This window comes from Populus alba, chromosome 1 (genome assembly GCF_005239225.2).
Source record: "Populus alba chromosome 1, ASM523922v2, whole genome shotgun sequence".
In the NCBI taxonomy this organism is placed as follows: Eukaryota; Viridiplantae; Streptophyta; class Magnoliopsida; order Malpighiales; family Salicaceae; genus Populus; species Populus alba.
The window spans coordinates 32,985,525-33,008,656 of record NC_133284.1 but is presented as its reverse complement, the minus strand read 5'-3'; the positions used below and the strand labels follow the sequence as shown (position 1 = coordinate 33,008,656).

Here is a 23,132-nt window from a genome sequence, read left to right as displayed (position 1 = left end):
GCATTTTGATGTTGATTGTCTCTTGCTTTTCAATGAATGTATGCAGTGTTTCCTCAAAGATTTCTTCTAGGAGGGGGAACATAAGGAGGTGCATATCCATGAGAATTTTGAAAATTATGGTGTGCTTTGAAATGGTGGCTGTGAAGTTTGTGCATTATTTTTACCATTCTTCCAACTGAAATTTGGGTGATTTCTCCAACCAGGGTTGTATGTTTGTGAGTATGGGTTATTACTTGGCCTTGAAAAACTATTTAAAGCATTGGCTTGTTCATGGAGACATTCCTTAAAGAAGGCAAAGTTGGACAATCATTGGTTGAGTGTTCATTAGTTTCACAAAATTTTGACACACAATTTCTTGAACAGATTTTAACTGACCACTCTTTTTTAATTCTAGTGCCTCAACTTTTTTAGCTAAAGATGTAAATTTGGCTTGGAGGTCATGATCTTCCCTAAGGTTGTACATGCCTCCATTAGATGTATGAGGTTGAGTTTTACCTGGTGCCTCACACGTGCCTGTGGTGTCCCAATTTTGAGCATTTTCAGCTAACAAGTCTAGGTACTCCATTGCTTCATCAGGGTCTTTATCTTCAAAAGTTCCATTGCACAATCAATTCCACCATTTGCCTATCTTTAGGTGTTAACCCTTCATAAAATTGTGAAACCAATCTCCATCTTTCAAAACCATGATGAGGACAGGTGTTAAGCAAGTCTTTATATCTATCCAACACTTGTAAAAATGTTTCTCCTGGTTTTTGAGTGAAAGTGGTGATTTTCTTTTGAAAGAGTTTTTTTCTATGAGAAGGGAAAAACTTCTTTAAAAACTGTTTGTTGCATTTCATCCCAAGCACGAATGGATCCTGACCTAATATTTTGTAGCCATGTTTTAGCTTTATCTTTTAATGAAAAAGGAAAAAGCTTTAATCTGATGGTGTTCATGCTACAATTTAAGTCATTATAGGTGTTTACAAACTTCTTCAAAAATTCTCTTAAATGCAAGTATGGATTTTCCAATTCTAAGCCATGAAAAGTGAGGTAAAAGTTGAATAATACCTGGCTTAAAATTAAAATGAGACGCATCAGGAGGAAAAACAATACATGATGGTGCACTTGTTCTTATTGGATTCATGTGATCTTTTAAGTGTTCTCGCACGATTATTCTCATTATTCTCATTATTCTCATTATTCTCATTATTCTCATTATGAATTGACTGGTTATCTTCTTCGGCCATGTTTTCTAAAGAAAATGAGGATTTCCTAGAAAGTCTACCACTTAATGTACGTGTCCAACTCTCATGCAAGTGCAAAGAAAAGAAAAGAAAAAGAACAAAAATTAGAAAAACAAATAAAAGTAAAAACAAAAGAAAAATAAAGAAATATATAATTTATACAATACTTACCTTCCCCGGCAACGGCGCCAAAAACTTGACACGACCAAAAGGATTGATGTCTTCTCCCAAGTGCAGGAGTGTCGAAGTAATAAATAACCCGGCAAGACCGGGGTCGAACCACAGGGAGGTTAATTGTATAAATTATAAATAACAACACGATAACAACAACAACAATAACAACAATAATAATAGTAATACTAAGAGTAATAATAATAATACTCAGTACGTGACGTTGTTATACCTGAGAATGATCTAAAAGATCGGGTCACAGGTTTCCAGCCTATATACTGAGTTTATGAAAATATTAAAGAGATATATTATATAATATAAACAGATTTCTGATGCGAATGAACAAGGCAAGACCAACAATGTCAGGATCCTTGATCAAACACAGAGCATACTTAACGTACATATAATATAACAAGAATGTAAATAATAATAATAGTAGTAGTAATAATAAAGAGAGCTTTGAGAGGTAAGGTTGATGTAAGGATTAAACAATAATAAAAGCAAATGTCAAGGTTAGAGGATTCACTAATGGTATTTCAAATAAATATAATATAAACTCTTTTTATTACTCAACTGGAAACCACACACAAAGGAGGTTCCAATCGGATGATTTATCATTATTAGCTCATTATAAATTGTTAACATGATCATATTAATTATCTTATCTAAGTAACACCATACTTATAAATATCATCAGGCATTCATGTTGCTAGTTTATGTTAACAACAAATCAAGTTCCTATCATAATAATGATGTCGGCCGAAAACTATGAAGGATCAAGCATTTGATGTACCAAGTGTTATACAACACAAATCTAGATTAAACATTAAGCAAGGTATTAAGAATTAGTAAGATAAAAAGATAAAACATGTTAATAACAATCTTTCTTGGATATAAACATTAAAGTCCATGTTAAGTTTATATTATATCTATTCTAACACCACTAGTGAAACCTTTTCACCTTGACATAATTAACTTAGCTAAACATAATGAAGAAGAAAAACATAAATAAACAATATAAGAACATAAACATGATATTAAGTTAACTAAGTATAGGAAAGGAAATGAAAAAAAAGCATAAACAAGATATTAATATAGCATGAAAGAAAAGTTTGAACATTACAAAGAGAGAAAGCAAGAAGATGATTTTGATCTGAAAAATAATATATAAATACATGGCAACTGCCTCCTTTTATAGGCTAAAAATTAGAACTATTGATTGGTTGACAAACTATTTAGTTGGTGGCCAACCATTGATTTGGTGGCTGGTTTTTGACAATGTTGGCTGCTGGTTCTTGACATTATTGGCTGGTTATTGATATTGTTGGCTGGTCAAAAACGTCATTGCTAACATCATAATTAGAGCCCTTTGTTCCATTAAAGCTGTGGGGCAATTGTCTTAGCTTTCCAAACAAAAAAAACCAGAGATCATTTGGACTTCTAGAACTCAAGATATGAGCTGAAAACCGAACAGTGTCCGAGCTGCAGGACAGGTTCCGACTTCTCCGTTGTTCCTAAGATTTGAACTTGAAAATGGCATATTTGAGTCTTGGACTCTTCATGAAAGTTGTAGGTCTATGTCTTAGCTTTTCGATTCATATAAAGTAGACCTAAATCCGAGTTCTACAACTCCAGTTATGACCCAATAACCGAATGGTGTTCGAGTTTGGAATTGAACCAGCATCTCTTCTCTTAGCCTAGTCCTCTTTTTGTCTCTTCACTTTCAATAGTTAATCACATCAATAAATCCTTTGAATTGTGAGATATACCTGCATTCAAAATAAACATTTACCATAAATTAAAGATATATTATATTATCAGACTTGTTATTATAAAATGGATAGAGGCAATTCCAAGTCGTAATAATGATCATAAAACAGTGATCAAGTTTTTAAGAGCCAATATTTTGAGTCGGTTTGGAATCCCTCGGGCCATGATAAGTGATGGTGGAACACATTTCTGTAACAAGTCATTTGAGTCTTTAATGAAGAAATATGGAATTACACACAAAAGTTACCACCCTTATCACCCCCAGACAAATGGACAAGTAGAACTTGCTAATAGGGAGATCAAACAAATCTTGGAGAAAACCGTTAACCCTAATAGGAAAGACTGGTCTTTAAGACTTAATGATGCACTTTGGGCTTATCGAACTGCTTATAAAACATCATTAGGTATGTCACCTTATAGACTAGTTTATGGGAAACCTTGTCACTTGCCTGTGGAAATTGAACATAAAGCTTATTGGGCTATTAAAGCTTTCAATTCAAACCTTGATGATGCTAGTCAGCTGCGAAAATTACAAATAAATGAGCTTGAGGAAATAAGAAATGATGCATATGACAATTCAAAAATTCATAAAGCAAGAATCAAAGACTTTCATGACAAGAAATACTGAGAAAAACATTTAATGTTGGTCAAAAAAGTGTTGCTTTATAATTCTCGACTCCATTTATTTCCTGGAAAACTAAGATCAAGATGGAGCGGTCCTTTCATTGTGAAACATGTGTATCCATATGGGGCCTGTGATATTGAGAATCCAAAGAATGGCAATGTTTTCAAGGTAAATGGGCATCGTTTAAAAGTTTATTTTGACAATTTTTCAGTTGAAAATGACTATATTGAATTGAGTGATCCTGTATATAAAGATTGATTTTTTTTTCCCTCACATTGTTTTGTGTTTTGGTATACACTTTTGTTTTGCTAGTCTCTCTTTTCACCCGGTCAAATGGCGGATAACGGTACTCCGTGATTTAAGTCGGTTCTTTCAGTTTCCTAAATTACTGATATTTGTATATATTTGTACAATTCTCTGCTCTTTCTCCCTTCTTTGAATCTTTTCCCCAATTCTCATTTGAAAATGGACGCCACTCTTGAAAAAGTTGAAAAAGGTATTTTCCCGCTCTGCCTCTAAATGCAATTACAAAAATTTTACCGTGCTAGGTGTGCAAGATTGAGGTTGTTAATGAATCATGGAATTCCTGAAGATATTCGCTGGCTAATTGAAGCAAAGGTACGATTATCAGGTAAGTCCTCTAATTCTTTCATTTCACACATGCCTGGAACAGGTACAAGCACTTTTGCAAAGAAACGTCGTGCAAAACGACTGAAAGTCTGTCACAGATGTGCCAGATGGACTTGTAACTGTGACATGTCGTTCTTTAGGAATGGTATCTGTAAACCCGTGAAGATAAGATACAATTCATTAAGGATGGACTGAGTAAGGGGTCTTTAGATAATCTTTTGTTGACCCTTGAGACGCATCCTAGTGGAGATGTGCATCGTGTAATTCATGATTTATGGCCACAATTCCATAAAGAACATGATCGACTTAGTCTTGGGAATCTGACTAAAAAAGACCCTGTTTGCCAGTTTTTAAGAAAACTGGGATGGGAAGCCTATCCCCGACCCATAGAGGGCGTTTAAGCCGTTCTTGAACGTAAAACCAAGGGAAGATGTGAGCCACAATCACAACTACCTGTACATACATGATTTTGTCAACATAAATAAATAACTAAATAAAAGAGCGAGAGAGAGAGAGTGTGAGACAACAGCTGGCCTACATATAGGTGGTATGATTGCATTTTTCAAATTCTCATCTATAAATTCTTCTTTTCCTACCCTTCATTTCTACTCAACCCATACATTCATCAAATATAGAAGTGTGTAGACATGGCAGGTTTCCTCAAGTCATCCCATCAGAAATATTTGTGTTTTCGGTGGATCCAGTCCTGGGAAAGAAAAAGAGTTTTTAGAATCAGCAAATCATCTTGGTCGGGTACTAGCTGAGAGAAAGATTCATTTAGTTTATGGGGGAGGTAGCCTTGGGTTAATGGGAGGTGTGTCAATGGCTGCATTAATGGGAGGCAGTCAAGTTTTGGGGGTTGTCCCCAAAGCTTTAGCACAAGGGGACCTCATTGGAAAAACAATTGGAGAGGAAGTACGGGTCCCCACAATGTCTGATCGGATGAATACAATGTTTAACCATGCTGACGCCTTCATTGCCTTACCAGGTGGTCTGGGCACATTGGAAGAGATCTTTCATATTTCCTCTTGGGCCCAACTGCACATTCACCATAAACCCATAGGTTTATTAAATGTTAATGGTTTTTATGATAAGTTACTGTCTTTCCTTGATCATGCTGTGGAACAGGAATTTCTAACATCTTCGGCACGACAAATCATAATCTCTGCTGCTACTGCTGAACAATTGATTGACCAACTACAATCTTTCATCCCTGTAATTGATCCCTCCATGAGTCGCCTAAATTGGTCAACTACGGAAAGCCGTAAAAAGCTTAAATTGGATTTGAGCCTTAGTTTGTAAAAACTTTGTGTCTTTTGTTTTTATTATTATGTTTTGTTATTTCTTATATTTGTTTAAGTGTGTTTCAGGTTTGTCAGTGTTTGCTGTTTCAAGGTGATGTCTTCTAATACTCTTTCTTTCTGCCTTAGCACATTGAGGACAATGTCTCGTTTTGGTTGGGGGGAGAGGGTAGTTGATATATTAAAAAAAAAAAAAAATTATTAACTAACTGTGTTTTCTATTATTAAAACAATTTGACAACATTGTTATTAGGATAGCAGAGTATAGAGTCAGTTTTATTACCTCTTGAGACACATCTTAGTAAGTATCTTTATTAGGATGGTAGAGTAAGGAGGAAATTTTATTGACTCTAGAGACGCATCTTAATAAGTATCATTACCAAGGTCTATCATAATACTTCTTGAAATATTCAGGTTTACAAAACTCTCACATTGTTATCACTTAATTCTGCTTATATACTCATTTAATAAGTATTCTTAAACCTTCATTTTCACACACACACACTTTAACATATGATTGTGGGTTGCATATTGGATTTTTACATTATTCATGTTCTTTTTGTTAAAGGTAACAACTAAAGGAAAGGGATAGTATATAATAATAAAAAAAAAAAAAAAAAAAACAAACAAATTGAATTAAAAAAAAAAAAAAAAAAGTAGATAAGTTTTGGTTTCGTAGCCTCCTTGATTTAAGCAATTAAGCCCGAAGGGGTGTTTTAACACCTAGTACCCTAAAGTCAACTGACTTGGGAGCTATTGGCCCAGTGCTTGTTATATGGGTTTGAGGAGAAAGCTTAAGGGAATCAAACATTGCACTATCTACATATCAGTATCTACAACCCGAGTTACTAAGCTCGTAGGGGTGTCTCAACACCTGATGCCCTAAGACCAACTGGTCTGGGAGTCATTAGCTTAAAGCTCGCTATATGGGTTAATGATGCATTGTGTTTTAAGTTATATGTATATATATAAAAAAAAAAAAAAAAGTATTAATCCCAACCCAAGGCAGTTAACCTTAGAAAAACATTAGAACATAATATTGTTTTCTTTTCCAATAAAAGCCCCATAATTTATGTTTTCATACATTGAGCACATAAAAGAAGGTTTATTAATATCTTGTTTAAAAAGTATAAAGCAGATATATAAATTTAATGAGAGTTTGTTTATCTGGATAGATTAATGGAAGTTGAATGATGAATGCCTTGCTTTGTGGAACTTGCAAATTGTTTTTCTATTTTAACGCTTTGATTACTAGGACTAGTAATAAGCTGGTTGGGGGGGTGTGATTAGTACTTAAAAGTGCATTCTCATTAAGGTTTTATATCATCGCTATTGCACTAAAGTATCATTAAATTCCCTAACTACAACATGTTTTATAATAACAAGTCTGATAATATAATATATCTTTAATTTATGGTAAATGTTTATTTTGAATGCAGGTATATCTCACAATTCAAAGGATTTATTGATGTGATTAACTATTGAAAGTGAAGAGACAAAAAGAGGACTAGGCTAAGAGAAGAGATGCTGGTTCAATTCCAAACTCGAACACCATTCGGTTATTGGGTCATAACTGGAGTTGTAGAACTCGGATTTAGGTCTACTTTATATGAATCGAAAAGCTAAGACATAGACCTACAACTTTCATGAAGAGTCCAAGACTCAAATATGCCATTTTCAAGTTCAAATCTTAGGAACAACGGAGAAGTCGGAACCTGTCCTGCAGCTCGGACACTGTTCGGTTTTCAGCTCATATCTTGAGTTCTAGAAGTCCAAATGATCTCTGGTTTTTTTTGTTGGAAAGCTAAGACAATTGCCCACAGCTTTAATGGAACAAAGGGCTCTAATTATGATGTTAGCAATGACGTTTTGACCAGCCAACAATATCAATAACCAGCCAATAATGTCAAGAACCAGCAGCCAACATTGTCAAAAACCAGCCACCAAAATCAATGGTTGGCCACCAACTAAATAGTTTGTCAACCAATCAATAGTTCTAATTTTTAGCCTATAAAAGGAGGCATTTGCCATGTATTTTATATATTATTTTTCAGATCAAAATCATCTTCTTGCTTTCTCTCTTTGTAATGTTCAACTTTTCTTTCATGCTATATTAATATCTTGTTTATGCTTTTTTTCATTTCCTTTCCTATACTTAGTTAACTCTATATCATGTTTATGTTTCTTATATTGTTTATTTATGTTTTTCTTCTTCATTATGTTTAGCTAAGTTAATTATGTCAAGGTGAAAAAGGTTTCACTAGTGGTGTTAGAATAGATATAATATAAACTTAACATGGACTTTAATGTTTATATCCAAGAAAGATTGTTATTAAACATGTTTTTATCTTTTTATCTTACTAATTCTTAATACCTTGCTTAATGTTTAATCTAGATTTGTGTTGTATAACACTTGGTACATCAAATGCTTGATCCTTCATAGTTTTCGGCCGACATCATTATTATGATAGGAACTTGATTTGTTGTTAACATAAACTAGCAACATGAATGCCTGATGATATTATAAGTATGGTGTTACTTAGATAAGATAATTAATATGATCATGTTAACAATTTATAATGAGCTAATAATGATAAATCATCCGATTGGAACCTCCTTTGTGTTGTGGTTTCCAGTTGAGTAATAAAAAGAGTTTATATTATATTTATTTTGAAATACCATTAGTGAATCCTCTAACCTTGACATTTGTTTTTATTATTGTTTAATCCTTACATCAACCTTACCTCTCAAAGCTCTCTTTATTATTACTACTACTATTATTATTATTTACATTCTTGTTATATTATATGTACGTTAAGTATGCTCTGTGTTTTGATCAAGGATCCTGACATTGTTGGTCTTGCCTTGTTCATTCGCATCAGAAATCTGTTTATATTATATAATATATCTCTTTAATATTTTCATAAAACTCAGTATATAGGCTGGAAACCTGTGACCCGATCTTTTAGATCATTCTCAGGTATAACAACGTCACGTACTGAGTATTATTATTATTACTCTTAGTATTACTATTATTATTGTTGTTATTGTTGTTGTTGTTATCGTGTTGTTATTTTATAATTTATACAATTAACCTCCCTGTGGTTCGACCCCGGTCTTGCCGGGTTATTTATTACTTCGACACTCCTGCACTTGGGAGAAGACATCAATCCTTTGGTCGTGTCAAGTTTTTGGCGCCGTTGCCGGGGAAGGTAAGTATTGTATAAAATTTATATATTTCTTTTATTTTCTTTTGTTTTTACTTTATTTGTTTTTCTAATTTTTGTTCTTTTTCTTTTCTTTTCTTTGCACTTGCATGAGAGTTTGGACACGTACATTAAGTGGTAGACTTTCTAGGAAATCCTCATTTTCTTTAGAAAACTATGGCCGAAGAAGATAACCAGTGCAATTCATAATGAGAATAATGAGAATAATGAGAATAATGAGAATAATTGAGAATAATCGTGCGCAGAACACTTAAAGATCACATGAATCCAATAAGAACAAGTGCACCATCATGTATTGTTTTTCCTCCTGATGCGTCTCATTTTAATTTTAAGCCAGGTATTATTCAACTTTTACCCACTTTTCATGGCTTAGAATTGGAAAATCCATACTTGCATTTAAGAGAATTTGAAGAAGTTTGTAACACCTATAATGACTTAAATTGTAGCATGAACACCATCAGATTAAAGCTTTTTCCTTTTTCATTAAAAGATAAAGCTAAAAACATGGCTACAAAATATTAGGTCAGGATCCATTCGTGCTTGGGATGAAATGCAACAACAGTTTTTAAAGAAGTTTTTCCCTTCTCATAGAACAAACTCTTTCAAAAGACAAATCACCACTTTCACTCAAAAACCAGGAGAAACATTTTACAAGTGTTGGGATAGATATAAAGACTTGCTTAACACCTGTCCTCATCATGGTTTTGAAAGATGGAGATTGGTTTCACAATTTTATGAAGGGTTAAACACCTAAAGATAGCAAATGGTGGAATTGATGTGCAATGGAACTTTTGAAGATAAAGACCCTGATGAAGCAATGGAGTACCTAGACTTGTTAGCTGAAAATGCTCAAAATTGGGACACCACAGGCACGTGTGAGGCACCAGGTAAAACTCAACCTCATACATCTAATGGAGGCATGTACAACCTTAGGGAAGATCATGACCTCCAAGCCAAATTTACATCTTTAGCTAAAAAAGTTGAGGCACTAGAATTAAAAAAGAGTGGTCAGTTAAAAATCTGTTCAAGAAATTGTGTGTCAAATTTGTGAAACTAATGAACACTCAACCAATGATTGTCCAACTTTGCCTTCTTTTAAGGAATGTCCTCCATGAACAAGCCAATGCTTTAAATAGTTTTCAAAGGCCAAGTAATAACCCATACTCACAAACATACAACCCTGGTTGGAGAAATCACCCAAATTTCAGTTGGAAGAATGGTAACAATAATGCACAAACTTCACAGCCACCATTTCAAGCACACCATAATTTTCAAAATTCTCATGGATATGCACCTCCTTATGTTCCCCCTCCTAGAAGAAATCTTGAGGAAACACTGCATACATTCATTGAAAAGCAAGAGACAATCAACACTCAAAATGCTCAAACCATGGCAGATCTAAAAGATACTCTTTGCAAAGTTCACATCTGCTCTTAGTTTTCAGGAGAAAGGTAAGTTTCCATCTCAACCACAACAAAATCCCAAAGGGCAATACAATTCAAGTGCAAGTGGTTCCGGAAACCAACATATGGATCAAGTCAAAATCAGTCACTACTCTCCGTAGTGGTAAGGTTATTGAAAAAAACCCACTCTTGAACCTTGTGAGAAAAGATGAAGAGTCTATCTCTGAGGGTAAGGAAGGGGTTGAACCTGAACATTGCAAAGAAAAGGCTGATTCACCGCCAGCACTTCCATTTCCTCATGCCATGACCAAACAAAGGAAAGTCAATCATAATTCTGATATCTTTGAGACTTTCAAACAGGTAAAGATCAATATACCTTTGTTAGATGCTATTAAACAGGTACCGTCTTATGCTAAATTTTTGAAAAGATCTGTGCACTGTGAAAAGAAAACTGAATGTGAAAAAGAAAGCCTTTTTAGCCGAACAAGTAAGTGCCATTCTTCAAAATGATAATGCTTTGAAATATAAAGACCCTGGTTGTCCTACAATTTCTTGCTTTATTGGAGAACATAAAATTGACAGAGCTTTACTTGATCTTGGAGCTAGTGTGAATTTACTTCCATATTCGGTTTTTCAAAGTCTCAATCTAGGTGAGTTGAAACCTACTGCTGTAACTCTTTTACTTGCTGATAGATCTGTAAAAGTGCCTAGAGGAATAGTTGAAGATGTGTTAGTACAAGTTGATAAATTCATCTTTCCTGTGGATTTTATTGTGTTGGATACACAACCTGTTGAAGCATGCAATCCAATTCCTGTTATTTTAGGACGTCCATTTCTTGCAACCTCTAATGCATTAATTAATTGTAGGAATGGAGTGATGAAGTTATCTTTGGAAACATGACATTGGAGATGAATGTTTTTAACATTTACAAGCAACCTGGAGATAATAATGATTTACAGGAAGTAGATTTTATTGAAAAATTAATCTATGATCAATTTGAAAATTCTTCCAGTGAAACTGAGTTTAATGAATCTGAAGATTTGCAAATGGTTTATTTTCAGGAAAAGTCAAAGGCAAATAGTTGGAGACCGAAAATTGAGGAATTGCCACCACGATCAATTGAGTCCATACCTTCAAGTGTTCAACCACCAAAACCCGATTTGAAGCCATTACCATTTAATCTCAAATACTCATTTTTGGGAGAAAATGAAACTTTTCCGGTAATAATTTCTTCCAAACTTAATGTTCATCAAGAAGGTAAGTTATTACAAACTCTGAAAATGCACAAAAATGCATTAGGATGGACCATAGCTGACATAAAAGGAATTAGCCCTTTGATTTGCACACACAAGATTTATTTGGAGGAAAATGCTAAACCATCTAGAGAAATGCAACGAAGGCTTAATCCTAATATGAAAGAAGTAGTGAAAAATGAAGTCATTAAGCTTCTAGATAATGGAATCATTTATCCTATTTCTGACAGCAAATGGGTAAGTCCTACCCAAGTTGTACCCAAAAAGTCTGGAGTTACTGTGATAACAAATGAGAAGAATGAGTTAATTCCAACTAGGACTATTACTGGTTGGCGCATGTGCATTGACTATAGGAAACTTAATTCAATGACTAGAAAAGATCATTTTCCTTTACCTTTCATGGATCAAATCCTAGAAAGAGTTGCAGGTCATGAATTTTATTGTTTCCTAGATGGCTATTCAGGTTACAATCAAATTGAAATTGCATTTGAAGATCAAGAGAAAACTACTTTCACATGTCCATTTGGTACGTTTGCATATCGAAGGATGCCTTTTGGATTATGTAATGCACCAGCCACGTTTCAAAGATGCATGCTTAGCATATTCAGTGATATGGTTGAACGTTTTCTTGAAATTTTTATGGATGACTTTTCTGTTTTTGGTGATTCATTTGATGATTGTTTAAATAACTTGGAAAAGGTTTTGAACAGGTGTGAAGAGAAGAATCTTGTGCTGAATTGGGAAAAATGTCATTTTATGGTAACAAATGGTATTGTTCTTGGTCACATTGTTTCATCAATAGAAATTGAGGTTGACAAATCTAAAATCGAGTTAATTGCCAACTTACCAGCACCAAAAATCTATTAAAAATGTTAGATCATTCTTAGGACATGCTGGTTTTTATATAGAAGGTTCATCAAAGATTTTAGTGTAATATCTAAGCCATTATGTAACCTTCTAACAAAGGATAATGTTTTGAATGGACTGAACATTGTGACGAAGCCTTTGTTAAAACTTAAAAGCTTGCTTACTTCTGCTCCTGTTATTTCAACCTCCTGATTGGTCATTACCTTTTGAAATAATGTGTGATGCTAGTGATTATGTCGTGGGTGCTGTTTTAGGACAAAGAAAAGACAAGAAACCTTATGTGATTTACTATGCAAGTAAAACTTTAAATAGTGCTCAAATGAATTACACTACCACTGAAAAGGAATTACTTGCAGTAGTATTTGCATGTGAAAAATTCAGATCTTATCTTGTTGGCTCACCTGTTATTGTTTTTAGCGATCATGCAGCGTTGAAATATCTTCTTTCTAAGAAGGATTCTAAGGCTAGATTGGTGCGGTGGATTTTGTTACTTCAAGAATTCGATATCACAATCAAGGATAAGAAAGGCACCGAAAATGTTGTCGCGGATCATTTGTCAAGATTGACAACTGATTCAAGATCTGACATCACACCAATTAATGACTACTTTCCTGATGAATCTTTACTTTCTATCTCTACAATGCCTTGGTTTGCTAATATTGTTAATTTTCTTGTTTCAGGACATTTGCCAGCTCATTGGAGTACTCAAGACAAAAGAAAGTTCTTGAACGAAGTGAAGAACTTTTATTGGGATGACCCTTACTTATTCAAATATTGTCCTGATCAAATATTTCGAAGATGCATTCCCGACAATGAGGTAAGTAGTGTTATTAAATTTTGTCATTCTGAGGCCTGTGGGGTCATTTCTCATCAAGAAAGACAAACTGCAAAAATCTTACAATGTGGATTTTATTGGCCCACCATGTTTAAAGATACGCATGCATTCTGCAAAATTTGTGAAAACTGTCAAAAGTTAGGATCTATTTCAAAACGTCACATGATGCCTTTAAATACTATTCTTGTCATTGAAATCTTTGACTGTTGGGGTATAGATTTTATGGGTCCATTTCCTCCATCATTTGGTTTTGTTTACATATTAGTCGCAGTAGACTATGTTTCAAAATGGATAGAGGCAATTCCAAGTCGTAATAATGATCATAAAACAGTGATCAAGTTTTTAAGAGACAATATTTTGAGTCGGTTTGGAATCCCTCGGGCCATGATAAGTGATGGTGGAACACATTTCTGTAACAAGTCATTTGAGTCTTTAATGAAGAAATATGGAATTACACACAAAGTTACCACCCCTTATCACCCCCAGACAAATGGACAAGTAGAACTTGCTAATAGGGAGATCAAACAAATCTTGGAGAAAACCATTAACCCTGATAGGAAAGACTGGTCTTTAAGACTTAATGATGCACTTTGGGCTTATCGAACTGCTTATAAAACATCATTAGGTATGTCACCTTATAGACTAGTTTATGGGAAACCTTGTCACTTGCCTGTGGAAATTGAACATAAAGCTTATTGGGCTATTAAAGCTTTCAATTCAAACCTTGATGATGCTAGTCAGCTGCGAAAATTACAAATAAATGAGCTTGAGGAAATAAGAAATGATGCATATGACAATTCAAAAATTCATAAAGCAAGAATCAAAGACTTTCATGACAAGAAAATACTGAGAAAAACATTTAATGTTGGTCAAAAAGTGTTGCTTTATAATTCTCGACTCCATTTATTTCCTGGAAAACTAAGATCAAGATGGAGCGGTCCTTTCATTGTGAAACATGTGTATCCATATGGGGCCTGTGATATTGAGAATCCAAAGAATGGCAATGTTTTCAAGGTAAATGGGCATCGTTTAAAAGTTTATTTTGACAATTTTTCAGTTGAAAATGACTATATTGAATTGAGTGATCCTGTATATAAAGATTGATTTTTTTTCCCTCACATTGTTTTGTGTTTTGGTATAACTTTTGTTTTGCTAGTCTCTCTTTCACCCCGGTCAAATGGCGGATAACGGTACTCCGTGATTTAAGTCGGTTCTTTCAGTTTCCTAAATTACTGATATTTGTATATATTTGTACAATTCTCTGCTCTTTCTCCCTTCTTTGAATCTTTTCCCCAATTCTCATTTGAAAATTAATGACGTTTTGACCAGCCAACAATATCAATAACCAGCCAATAATGTCAAGAACCAGCAGCCAACATTGTCAAAAACCAGCCACCAAATCAATGGTTGGCCACCAACTAAATAGTTTGTCAACCAATCAATAGTTCTAATTTTTAGCCTATAAAAGGAGGCATTTGCCATGTATTTATATATTATTTTTCAGATCAAAATCATCTTCTTGCTTTCTCTCTTTGTAATGTTCAACTTTTCTTTCATGCTATATTAATATCTTGTTTATGCTTTTTTCATTTCCTTTCCTATACTTAGTTAACTTATATCATGTTTATGTTTCTTATATTGTTTATTTATGTTTTTCTTCTTCATTATGTTTAGCTAAGTTTAATTATGTCAAGGTGAAAAGGTTTCACTAGTGGTGTAGAATAGATATAATATAAACTTAACATGGACTTTAATGTTTATATCCAAGAAAGATTGTTATTTAACATGTTTTATCTTTTTATCTTACTAATTCTTAATACCTTGCTTAATGTTTAATCTAGATTTGTGTTGTATAACACTTGGTACATCAAATGCTTGATCCTTCATAGTTTTCGGCCGACATCATTATTATGATAGGAACTTGATTTGTTGTTAACATAAACTAGCAACATGAATGCCTGATGATATTTATAAGTATGGTGTTACTTAGATAAGATAATTAATATGATCATGTTAACAATTTATAATGAGCTAATAACGATAAATCATCCGATTGGAACCTCCTTTGTGTGTGGTTTCCAGTTGAGTAATAAAAAGAGTTTATATTATATTTATTTGAAATACCATTAGTGAATCCTCTAACCTTGACATTTGTTTTTATTATTGTTTAATCCTTACATCAACCTTACCTCTCAAAGCTCTCTTTATTATTACTACTACTATTATTATTATTTACATTCTTGTTATATTATATGTACGTTAAGTATGCTCTGTGTTTGATCAAGGATCCTGACATTGTTGGTCTTGCCTTGTTCATTCGCATCAGAAATCTGTTTATATTATATAATATATCTCTTTAATATTTTTATAAACTCAGTATATAGGCTGGAAACCTGTGACCCGATCTTTTAGATCATTCTCAGGTATAACAACGCCACGTACTGAGTATTATTATTATTACTCTTAGTATTACTATTATTATTGTTGTTATTGTTGTTGTTGTTATCGTGTTGTTATTTATAATTTATACAATTAACCTCCCTGTGGTTCGACCCCGGTCTTGCCGGGTTATTTATTACTTCGACACTCCTGCACTTGGGAGAAGACATCAATCTTTTGGTCGTGTCAGTAGACACGCAAGACTCAAAATCTCGTGTTAAAGAGCGTGGAGGTTCGAGTCCTCTTCAAGGCATAATATTGAGAATGCTCATTGAATGAGCAATTTAATAAGAGATCTTGGATTGAGTCGGTATATCAATATCGATTTGATCTGAAATCTCTTATTGAATTGGAATAAGTTCGGTCGCAGATCACAAAATATTGGTGGCCTTCTCTATCTAATGAATAATGAATGGGGAGTCTGCTCTGAAATCATCCTCCATGGACCCACCCCCGAGTCTATGTCTTTAACAGGAATTACACAAGGGTAGATTGATACAATAGAAACCTTTGGAAAATGCCCGCCCGTAACCCATCATATAAAGTACAATACATAGTCCATTTTCAATGACTTTGGCACTGGATGTTATGTTCCCAAAATAAAATGGGTACTATCGGGTCTGGTGAATTTAATAATATGTGTATATTGGCATTCAAGCTTTCCTTCTCTTTCTCCTTTTAGAGCCTATCCGAAAGAGAATCCAGTACTTCTTGGTCATGAATATCTGAATAGGACGAACCGCCCCGTGGATATCTTTGCTTTGGAACAAAAGAATGAGAATTATGCTCGGTCAACTGGAATGTGTATATTATCCATATAAGGGATCTTCCAATTGAGAAGATCCATCAATATGAGACGAAGAGAAGGTTATATCTATTTTATTTAGTTATTTAATTAAACCAACGATTCGTTATTAGAGTAGATAACAACAACCACCATTTCATCCGACATATGTATTTTTGATTTTTCCAATGGATTTACAACTTTTATTAATGGAAATTTTTTGATATAGTGAGGAATTGCTCTGGTTGCTCGCTGTTTAAGAATTCTTGTTTAGGCTGTTCATACCATCCATACATAGTGTTTTGATATAAGATTTCAATTCTTCCATGTTTCAGCAATAACATATTGTTCCATGTTCAAAATATGAAATAAGGAGGTGTTTCCACGACTCTACCATCCAGTCAATTCTGTTCCACTTAATCCCTATTTTATGGCCACATATCTTTCAGGCTAAGGAATGGGAAACCTTTCTCCTATTATATGAATCCAATTTGCATTTCATCCAGGAAAAGCCATCTTTTTCTCAACAATGCCTTTGCCATTTGATCCAATAGCCTTCCGTTAGATAGGAACAGATTTGATAAATACTGATAACTCTCGAGTAGAGTATTAGAACGGAAAAATCCATTAGATAATGAACTCTTGGTTCTAAGCAATCTCTGGCGACGAATCAACAATTCGAAGTGCTTTTCTTGTGTATTCTTGATAAACCAGAGTTTATATATAGATGTAGGAGGATTTGTTTGGGAAGTAAGAAGCTCTTTTTGACATCTCTTCATCTTTCTCAATGTGAAAACACAGAGACAAGGGGTTGGTCTTTAAATAGGAAAAAGAGTGGATTTATAGGGTCCCAAATGAATTGGCTTATTCAAAAAACGCCTTGTTCTTTGGAAAATCTATCTCGTATCTGATACTGCATGGTTCCACTCTACAAGAACTCCAAATCATTCTCATGAAGCTCATCCTCTTAATCATAAATGTTTCGCTTACCTCTAAATGACTTGGCCCAATAGGGAAATCCCAATGAATTGGGCTTTTCAATACAATCAAATAAAAAGCCCTAAGGGCTCCATATTCTAGGAGCCCAAACTATGTGATTGAATAAATCCTCCTTTATCTGTTGTGGGTCAAGGATTCCTTCTACCTCCTCTCCTTCAAACTCCAATTCATATTTTTTCATAGAGAAATCTTTGATAAAGGATAGAACAAAGATCCATTTTGCATCATATCTAAAGGACTTCTTAGATCGGGCTGAAGAAGCAATGTCACTCAATCATTATCAAATTGACTGCAATATTTTTTTTATCTGTGAGGATCCTACTAGAGTGCCTTCTACTGCTAATAGGCAATGAACTAGATCAGAATCATTCTCAACAAGTCCATAACAAGTGATCCTATTTTTTTCATCGGGTCCGGGTAGAGACCAAAGGTCTTGAGCAATCGATTCGGCAGAACAACTCAAAAGATAAATAAGTATTGTTAATTTATTAATGCTCGTTCAATGTTCGAAGTACCATTTGTACAAATAAGAATCCCCTTCGTTACATGATTTCTTATTCATATAGATAGATATAGGATCTATGGGGCAATTACTTAGAAATACATTTTATGCAACAACCCTTTCTATCTGACAGAAAAGGATCCCATGATCCTAAAACCGATCCTACCTAAGATCGCAAATCCCAAGTTTGTCTATGAAGAGTAGATCTAATTATATTAGTGTCTATAATTAATTTCTTCTATGTAATACTAATCGATAGGGCCTCATTGGTAAGTGCTACAAGATCTCGTACATTGGAACCCATGGTTACGGACCTGAATCTCTTAGTATGAAACATTTTCTTTTCCAAGTGAAATCCCTTACTATATGAAAGAGTAAACAAATTCTTCGTAGAACGTATTGATTTGACCCCGTAAGTAGGATTGCAACCTCATAACATGTTGCCGCCAGAAGCAGAACCCCATATTTCTTCTAGCAAATCTCCTAATTGTTCCAAAGCAACTAGAAATAGATTATTTAACCAGAAAGAATTCGGTTCAGATGTAGGATACCTATCCAGAAGTTTTTGCAACTCAATCATGTATGATAGAATCATCAAAGATTTGACCTTTTCGAACTCTGTCTGCAACTCACTATAGGCTTGGGGAACAAAAAGAAGATGTGTACGAACGAGATATCCTCCAACAAGAAAAACGAAAAGGATTGAATAAAAAAACTCCCAAACATTTGGCGATCTTAGCCACGTCGATATCAATGATGGTTCATTATTTCGATGAATCATTTCTTCAGAAAAATGAAGATTATGTAAACACTTACTCGAAATATCACTTATCAGATTCCATTGTGTCTTCCATAATTTTTTCTAAAGAATTCATCATAATATATCTGATCCATGCATAATATCATGAAAAATGGATACAATGTTTTGACTGCTACTTAGTATCGGTAATAAAGTGGTCTGAAAAGGTATCTAAAAATATCAAATTTAGATATTTGTACCCTGTCGAAGTAAGGGACCATGGCATATATGTTTGGAATAGATTCCATTTAGAGAGAGTTGAGAAAGCACAATCTCGTTGAAAGGTTCTATACATCTGCCCCTTTTTCAACGCATTTCTTTAGACAAAGACTCTGTTTTTTTCCTTTTTTCGGATGGTAAATATTTCTTAGAATATGGAGCGTGAATCAAACACATGTTTGAATTGAAATTGAGATACTGATGCAAGTTCTTCCCTTTTGATTCAAATAGATTAATATCTGAAAGAGGTTAACAATAAGTTCTTTCAAAATTGAATATTTATCCCTTTATTAGAGGTGTTCTAGAAATGTCTGTGATAGAATAAATAGCTATACGAACGAATGGATCGGGTCGAATTGGAAAATGGAAAGGTTTGTACAAGCTTTTATGACCACTTTTTGGAAAATCATTACGAATGAATATGTTAGATACTTGTGACTCGATTGGTGAAATAATATCTCTCTTTAAAAATGCATGTTTTATTCACCACCACACAAAGAAAATATTTTGTTGCGAATGAACAGGATATTGAGGAATTGTCCATACGTAAAATCATAATTCTTGATATGGGCCTTTTCCACATAAAAAGGGAATCTTTTGTTACAATAGAAGCATAAATGATGTAGATTATTCAAGAATCGAAGTCGATTTGCTTTATAAAAAGAAGATATCAATGAACTTCTATAAACTAGTTTCACGGGATTCAACCAATTGTCTTGATCGTGGGATATCATTGAGAAAGAGGAATTCGTGTTATCAAAAGATTTCTTGTGATTATTTCTAGTATGGAATGAGTCAATCATCCACTTTGGTATCTTATTGAACAAAAATGATGATATTGTTCCTCCATTGATAAAAAAATTTGATTTTTGGGAAGTATCATGATCATCCAATAAAAAAGGTTTTCATTTTTTCAAATGGTTTCATTTTTTCAAATGAACGATTGAAGACCTATTGGTTCTAATAGCTGATTGCAGAGTTGATCATTCGGACCTTTCAACTTATAGATATGGATCTCGGACCTATAAATGGGGATATTCCCAAAAGTCACAAAGAAAAAAGGAAGTGAGTTAGACAAAAAGAGAAGAAACTTGGACAAAAAAAAAGGAAGTGACTTAGATAATTTTTTTTTTCGATAACATCAGACCAATAAATCAAATATTGATTAATACATAATCAATCAAACACTACTTGAAAAAGAAAACAACTCTTTTGCTTAGAAATGAAATGTTCCAAATGTTCTGGAAATTATTGCTCCCATTAGACCATTTGTATCTATATGAATTAGGATTCCAATTCATGGATCTCTCGGTTCGAGAAAGAAAATAAGAGGATCGAACCATTTCTTATGACCTTGTTTCAAATTCGATAAATGTTGGTTGATTGTATATTTCATTAGAGTTCTATGATTTAGATTATCATTTCCTATTTGATCCTTTTGAATTCCATATTCGAAGCTGTGATCGGATCTATTTATTAAAAAGAATTGAATCAATACATTTCTTATATACCCGTAGATGCTATATTGGATTTTAATTTGGAATCAATCCATATTGATTGATTGCCTCCATTATGTTGTTGCTAGCAAATACCACTCTTTTTTGTTTTGGATCTTCCAAATCATTCTCGCAGGAGATCTGGACCCATTTGTTTCTGATACTTCGATAAAAAGATTCATTCTTTTCATAAAAAATAGGAGGTAGAACAAATAAAGATTTCTTTTTCGATTCAACCCTGGAGTTCAATACCTCATTCAAGAATTATTTTCGATCCAATCCGTAGGAATCAATAAAAAAAAGGAAAAATCCCTTATGATACACCAGATCCGACTCGGTTATTGATAGAGTGAATAGATCCGCCATTTCTTGAAATCTCTCTTTTGATTCAAAATCATGGTTTAACGTGTATCCCCCCTCCCCCCCGTTTCGATCATAGAATAGATGAAATAAATCAAAAAATGGATTTTTGTTTTTAGAAAGAAATCTTATTGGAACATAATTGCCTTGAATATATTAACTATGATGAAATATGATGAATTGAGATGGTATTTTATAAAATACATAATTGCCTTGAATATATTAACTATTTTTTTATTTTTTGATCGCTCAGAAGGGACAAAAGAAACATCTTGTTCGTTCTTCAATAATTTTGATCTCTAATGACCTCTCAATAGGATTCGAACACAAATGAAGTTCTGACAATTTGTCAGAGAAAAAAAGATTCTTCGATTTTCTTCCGGAAGCAGATGATTATTCATCTCCTTCGCACCTTTCATGAATAGCCAGGACATTGAGGAATATCCAGAAGGGCATTTATAGAATCGGTCTAATTCTATCTTTGTTCGTTCCGTTTGAAGAAAGGAAGGATGCTAAAGAATCGATCTTTTCTTTTAGTTGTTGAATCTCTCTTTAATTGATCAATATGTGATTTTGAGAATCCTTATTACTAATGGAATCAAAATGATCTCTGGATTGATAAGAAGATCCCTTCAATTAGCTAGAATCCCTTCCTTGAATGTAGCTAGATCTTGTGGAATCATATTGAATATTTGACGATATATTTCATGCCTTGCTAAAAACCGATCATTGTTTACCAACCACGCATTGTCTAACCAAATCTAATTCTCTCTCGATATGTTCCTAAAAAAATCTGATTCGTTCAGATTATTCCCCCAACATATGAAACTGAGCATAATTTTGCAAAGAAATAGCCCACTTCTTTCTCGAGAAGAGATGGGAAACATGCTCAATATCATTTGATTGAATAGTTGACCCAGCTCCTTGTTGTTTAAAGAAATCCTCTACTTCAATTGGTATTTTTTCATGAAAAGCAAACATGAGATAACAAATTCAGTCTTTCACTAAGATTTCAAATAGATGTCCCGAATTCAAGTTGATTATGGTTCTCCCTTTTCTTGAAGAAAGACGATTAAGCAATTCCCAATCATGGTCCTTACGGATCGGATCATCTATATAATATATAAAAGAAAACTCCAGATATTTGATAGCTTTCTCTTTGAATGAGATCTCAATTCCAATGACGGTTTCATTAGATATCTTACAACTAGAATCCCTCTTTTTTCCGATCCAGTTCCTCCATCACCGTGAACCCCAGTTAGATTGAGACATGATACACTTTTTTGTTATTGGGAGAACCCAAGTATTGTCTTTCGGATATAGGAAATGGCTCTCAGAGATCTTTTTTCTTTTGGAAAGAAAGATGAGCGAAACAATGAACCTATTGATATTGGAAGACTCAAAGGATTCTTTCAATGTATCATTTCTAGGTCCAACGGAATTCATAGGTATAGGAAGAAGCCCTATCAAACATAGATTTTTTCTTTCGACCATCTTTTGATTGTTAATATGATATATAAGGACCACTACTACAAATAGTACTACACCTTTGATCATGAAATATCGATTGCTTGTTGAACCCTGTGAAATGCATTTACGAAATGATACCAAGATAGAGTGCATGGCGTGTTTGTCCGGAAGAAGAGAAGGCCTGGCATGATAAAGAAGAGCCTGTCAACCTAGCCAAGGAGACTGCCTGAAACCCCGAATGTGGGTCCTGCCTCTTAGTCCAGGGCATATCCCAAATTGCAAGGAACAGGCAAATCGTCCTTGGCTAACTAACAAGACTCTTATTTTCATGTTAGGTCTCTCTTCCTCTTGTGTTCATCCTCAAAATGTGATGGTGATTAAGGCATTTTGACATCCCCTATTTATAACCAACAAGAGAATAAAAATCCGATCCAGATTTGCTACATTAATGGCTCCTCCACAATCTATTTGCCTACATGACCTTTCATTTCTCATAAGCTAGCAGCCCATGATGGAATAAATTCTCATTATGGCTGCAAAGACATCCAAATGCAAAGTGCATTTGCTTCATGAACTTTTTGCTCAGTTTTTCCAACTACAAAATCATGACCCTAATGCTTATATTTAATGCTTTAAATCGATCTTGCATGGAAGTGATGAACAACATTCAGATATAGCTACCAAATAGATGTCCTGAATTCAAGTTAATTATGTTTGGCCCCTTTCTTAGAGAAAGACAATCAAGCAATTCCCAA

General features: G+C 33.9%; 2 pseudogenes; one reads left to right on the top strand and one right to left on the bottom strand.

Annotated features, from left to right (window-relative positions):
- The first annotated feature begins 678 nt into the window (after positions 1–678).
- Positions 679–788, top strand: LOC118059362 (small nucleolar RNA R71; annotated as a pseudogene).
- An 8,756-nt stretch (positions 789–9,544) lies between these two features.
- Positions 9,545–9,655, bottom strand: LOC118059363 (small nucleolar RNA R71; annotated as a pseudogene).
- Positions 9,656–23,132: the final 13,477 nt, after the last annotated feature.